Source organism: Ranitomeya variabilis, chromosome 2 (assembly GCF_051348905.1).
Source record: "Ranitomeya variabilis isolate aRanVar5 chromosome 2, aRanVar5.hap1, whole genome shotgun sequence".
Classification (NCBI taxonomy): domain Eukaryota; kingdom Metazoa; phylum Chordata; class Amphibia; order Anura; family Dendrobatidae; genus Ranitomeya; species Ranitomeya variabilis.
In genome coordinates, this window is record NC_135233.1 from 344,546,190 (window position 1) to 344,552,189 (window position 6,000).

The 6,000-nt window shown below is 42.6% G+C and overlaps 1 protein-coding gene across 1 annotated transcript in view; it reads right to left on the minus strand.

Moving 5' to 3' along the window:
* The window catches only part of LOC143805782 (putative G-protein coupled receptor 34), a 42,921-nt gene extending 40,486 nt beyond the window's left edge, over positions 1-2,435 (minus strand). Inside the window, exon 1 of the mRNA XM_077285443.1 lies at positions 2,091-2,435. The gene's annotated coding sequence lies outside the window, so the exon portion shown is untranslated. The remainder of the gene's footprint in view (positions 1-2,090) is intronic.
* Positions 2,436-6,000: the final 3,565 nt, after the last annotated feature.

Genomic DNA, 6,000 nt, shown 5'->3' on the forward strand with positions numbered 1-6,000 from the left:
CTCCTCACTACTGAGACATCAGGGGCTGCTCCTCACTGTTGAGACATCAGGGGCTGCTCCTCACTGCTGAGACATCAGGGGCTGCTCCTCACCCTGACACCAGGGGCTGCTCAGAAGTGACCTGGAGACCGGAGCGGGAATCCCCTCATCACCTGCTCCCCTCCCCCTGACTGCTGCTGCTTTCTGCTGCCCTTGTGTCATGTAGAGAGGAGGGGACATCACAGGCTTCACCCCTTCTTGTTTCACAGCTCGGAGCTGCGCTGTACAGTGATAGAAGCAGCGGTGATGACAAGAGGCGCTGAGTCAGCTGAGGCTGAACTATCTACAATATACAGAATATGTGAGAGCTAGTGGTGCATCTCATATACGGATTCTGTCCTACTACAATGGTTCCGAATGTGTATAACGCATTTTGTGAGGGTAGGAACTTTATCTCTATTAACTTTCTATCTATCTATTATCTATCATCTTTCTATCTATTTATCTATTATCTATTATCTATCATCTATCATCTTTCTATCTATCTATTATCTATTATCTATATATTATCTATTATCTATCTATCTATTATCTATCTATTATCTATATATCTCCTATCTATCTATCTATCTATCTATCTATCTATCTATCAATCTATCTATCTATCTATCTATCTATCTATCTATCTATCTATCTATCTATCATCTATCTAAATAAAATAAATAAAAGAAGCAGCAATAGTAGTATTACCAGATGCCCACATAAAGAAGATTACCAATCTGACATCTCCAAAAATTATTATTATGATTCTACCATGACAGTGTTTGCCAGCAGCAGCAGTAGACGTAGTAGAGAGTTGTAATAGAGAGGGGCCCCACAGCAACAAATTATGGTGCTGGGTTTAGCCCCCTTTGCTTCCCCTCCACACTCTTTCAGAGAGTGTTGGGCCAATCTCCATCACCTTGTTTGCTTAAATGCAGTTCCACTGGAAGGTCTTGCACAGGCTTTCTTCCAGAACCATAGGGGCTGGGACTGACCAGGGCTGACCCCCTCTCTACAGCGGCCATTACAGCAGCTGCATGGTCTCCTTTCATTATATGGGTTTTAGGGTTTTCTACTACATAAACTCTCTTGTTCTATGAAATTTGTACACAAATAACACAATAATAATTAAAAAAAATTACATAAAAAAATCTGTTTAATTACTCTGCCTTCCTATAAAGTTATAGCGGGCGAGTTATAATAAGGGGAATTTCTGAGGTCACTTTTTTGGAGTGCGCTCACTTTTCTTTTCCAACTTACTTTGTGCCAAATTATCAAACTTGCACACGTTGTATGCAAACAAAATGAGGATTTGTAAGTGGAGACACAAAAAGACCCCCTGATGGTCGGCAGGCCCTCCGACATATGCAAATATAGGTTTATATGTATATAGGGAAAGCCAATATCAACAGATGTCAGGGAAAAAAAAAACTCTGAATCTGTAATGGCACAAACTTGTAAAACATTACATTGCTTTACCCCAAAAATGGACACCATAAAGTAAAACAAAAAATGAAATAACTTTTTCTAAGTCACATCACCTTTCCATATATCAAAAAATGCCATAAAAAAGCTAAACATCCCAACGAAAATAAAATCATGAATCAATGGTATATATATATGCTAATCATATTATTAAGATAAAAACAATTTTATATGAAAATACTCTTGAACCATCTGACTCTATAATATTAATATTTCTGGCAGTATAAAAAAATGAAGATTTTCAGACACTTTAAGAATTTCTTGCAGCCTCCTCATTAATGAAATCCGGAGTAGACTCATGAAACAATATTGCAACTGTTTTTTTTTTTACAAAACTGCTAGTGATAAATGTATCTAGAAACCTCCCATCCACTTTCACCAAGAGAGATCTGAACTGTTGCAAATTAGATGAAAAATTGTGAAAAATAATGTTAAATTTGGTGCATGCAAGAAAAGAAAAAAAGGTGCAAATTTCTCCAAAAACGTGCTGGTAAAATGACTAATGACTGGACCCCAACGTCCGTGACATCAGCCCTCTGACAGATATAGACAAATAGTGATATACACATGGATTGATCCCTCACCGTAGGAGTCAGTTCTTGACATTAGGGTCGATATGAGGAATCTCCTCTATTCTGCTCCACATCTGGTTGCACTGAAGGTCAGTTGCTCCTTTACAGCCCAATAACTGGTATAGATCTGTGACCATCTGTCTGCTGGGGATCCAGCTCACACATCCTTTGCAGTCTGAGAGCCTTCTGACACTGTGCAATGTCCAGAAAATGCAAATCAACTGGAAGGTGGTCTACATTGCCATAAAAAAAGTGTAGTGTCAACTCCTCAACAATAGGTCAAGGCGTAACCTGGGGCTTCAGGGCCAAACCCAAACCTACTTCCATCACTTTACAGGCGCTGTTATATTAAAGTAAGCTTTTGTGAGGTACCAGCAATATACAGCATAGCTGGAGAGGAAGGAAGTGTATTTTTAAAGTACCAAATAAGCACTGGAACTGATAAGAAAACCAACGTTACACCCTCAAGATCAAAGATAAAGTTGGATTTTCTTGTATAGAACCTGCAGATTATGGTCCTCAGAATTGTCTCCTAGATTGGTCGCTGTTAGTGGTCGCTGATGTTACAGGAGAAACCAGAAAAGCTGATGCTGACCCAGAAGAAGTGCAGGACTTGTAGTTGACTGCAGGTCTGATGATGGTCCGGTTTGGGGGTGAGACGAAGAGTAAGAACTTTACATGGAAGATTATGTCAAACTGGCCAAGAAGGTCCTTCAATGGTGACGGATGAACCCAAACTATATAAGTACATGCATGATGTAGACGTCCACCAAATGCAATGTAAATGGAACCCAACCTACATTTATAATGCTGGAATGGCAATATTAGGCACCACGGCTTAGGTATCACTGCCACATCAGCACTGTCTACAGCTATGCCCCAAGTCACAGCACCTCAGCATAGTTACTGTATATTTAGAAGACCATTGAGGAACAACTCCAGAGCATAAAAGAATGACCCCAAACCAGCATTTTTGGGTTTGACTTCCATAAATATCCTATTTTGCTATTTGGATTCTGGGACTGTCCAGGCAAAAAAGGGACTGATGAATATTAGTGTTAGGGCTCGCTTCTGAACAGCACTCGGGCGAATGTTATTCCATGGGGCAGTGCCGATGACCGATTTTTTCCACTGCATGCTGCGATTTCACTTTGAAATTTCAAGACACTCACCATTCAAGTCTATGGGTGCACGAAAACCATCGGACTGCACTCGGATCACATCTCATAGAACGGAGAAGATGGAGACATTTTGCTCCGATTCTTTCATCTGTGCCGACACTGAGCAGATGCTGACCGGAGTTTGATCAGAGTGTCATTAGCATTTTCTTGGAGGAGAATATAGGGCCGTCTGACCATATCCTTAGAAACAACCAGGCAGCGGAGTGTCTACTGGGCAGCTCCCACCCAGCTCGGCCCCTCCCTGTTCAGTTTGATTGACAGCTCTCTACCTTTTTGCACATTTGTGAAGAGACCTGTTGTAATTTACCTTTTGGCTCCCTCTAGTGGCTACTAGTGATTTGACTCTGGGTATGTCATTCATCCCTTGTATGCTCACCTGGGTCGTTAGGTCAGGGGTGTTGCTATATAAGCTCCCTGGACCTTCAGTTCAATGCCTGGCAACGTTGATATCAGAGCTATCTGTAGTGCTCTTGTCTACTGATCCTGGTTCCTGTGTTGATTAAGCTAAGTCCGCTTTCTTGCTTTTTGCTATTTTGTTTTTGTTTGCATTTCTGTCCAGCTTGTATATAATCTGTATCCTGACCTTGCTGGAAGCTCTAGGGTGGCTGGTGTTCTCCCCCCGGGCCGTTAGACGGTTCGGGGGTTCTTGAATCTCCAGTGTGGATTTTTGATAGGGTTTTTGTTGACCATATAAGTTATCTTACTACATTCTGCTATTAGTAAGTGGGCCTCTCTTTGCTAAACCTAGTTCATCCCTGTGTTTGTCATTTCCTCTTACCTCACCGTTATTATTTGTGGGGGGCTTGTATCCTACTTTTGGGGTCCTTTCTCTGGAGGCAAGAGAGGTCTTGTTTTCCTCTTCTAGGGGTAGTTAGCTCTCCGGCTGGCGCGAGACATATAGCGACCAACGTAGGCATGTTCCCCGGCTACTTCTAGTGTTGGCGTTAGGAGTAGATATATGGTCAACCCAGTTACCACTGCCCTATGAGCTGGATTTTTGTACTTCGCAGACTTGCTGATATTTCTGAGACCCTCGCCATTGGGGTCATAACAGTTTGCCAGGCCAGTATTAAATGTTAAATGCATTGCAGAAGCGGGATTATAAGAAAGAAAGTTCTGAGTTTTTTTTTCTCTCTCTCATTTTTTTTTCTTTTCCCCTTTACCTCTGAGTGGCTTGTGATTGCTGCAGACATGAATGTCCAGACCTTGATTACAAGTGTGGACCAGCTTGCTGCTCGTGTGCAGGGCATACAAGATTATGTTACCAGAAATCCTATGTCAGAACCTAAGATACCGATTCCTGAACTGTTTTCCGGAGACCGATTTAAGTTTAGAAATTTCAGGAATAATTGTAAATTGTTTTTGTCCCTGAGACCCTGTTCCTCTGGAGACTCCGCTCAGCAAGTGAAAATTGTTATTTCTTTTTTACGGGGCGACCCTCGGGATTGGGCTTTCTCGCTGGCGCCAGGAGATCCGGCATTGGCTGATATTGATGCGTTTTTTCTGGCGCTCAGTTTGCTTTATGAGGAACCCAATCTTGAGATTCAGGCAGAAAAAGCCTTGCTGGCTATGTCTCAGGGCCAGGACGAGGCTGAAGTGTATTGCCAAAAATTTCGGAAATGGTCCGTGCTGACCCAGTGGAACGAGTGTGCATTGGCTGCAAATTTTAGAAATGGCCTTTCTGAAGCCATTAAGAATGTGATGGTGGGTTTTCCCATTCCCACAGGTCTGAATGATTCCATGGCCCTGGCAATTCAAATTGACCGGCGGTTGCGGGAGCGCAAAACCGCAAATTCCCTCATGGTGTTGTCTGAACAGGCACCTGATTTAATGCAATGTGATAGAATCCTGACTAGAAGTGAGCGGAAAATTCATAGACGCCAGAATGGCTTGTGTTACTACTGTGGTGATTCTACACATGTTATCTCAGCATGCTCTAAACGTCTTACTAAGGTTGTTAGTCCGGTCGCCATTGGTAATTTGCAACCTAAATTTATTCTATCTGTAACTTTGATTTGCTCACTGTCATCGTATCCTGTCATGGCGTTTGTGGACTCAGGTGCTGCCCTGAGCCTTATGGATCTGTCATTTGCCAAGCGCTGCGGATTTGTTCTTGAGCCATTGGAAAATCCTATCCCTCTTAGGGGTATTGATTCTACGCCATTGGCAAAAAATAAACCGCAGTTTTGGACACAGGTTACCATGTGCATGACTCCCGAACATCGGGAGGTAATACGTTTTCTTGTTCTGCATAAAATGCATGATTTGGTTGTTTTGGGTTTGCCATGGTTACAGACCCATAATCCAGTCTTGGACTGGAAGGCTATGTCAGTGTCTAGTTGGGGCTGCCATGGAATTCATGGAGATTCCCTGCCCTTGTCTATTGCTTCTTCTACGCCTTCGGAAGTTCCGGCGTATTTGTCTGATTATCAGGATGTCTTCAGCGAGTCTAAGTCCAGTGCACTGCCTCCTCATAGAGAATGTGACTGTGCAATTGATCTGATTCCTGGCAGTAAGTTTCCTAAGGGGAGACTGTTTAATCTGTCGGTACCTGAACATACTGCGATGCGTTCATATATCAAGGAGTCTCTTGAGAAGGGGCATATCCGTCCTTCTTCTTCCCCTCTTGGTGCAGGATTCTTTTTTGTGGCCAAAAAGGACGGATCTTTGAGGCCTTGTATTGACTATCGGCTTTTAAATAAGATCACTGTCAAATTTCAGTATCCTTTGCCGCTGTTGTC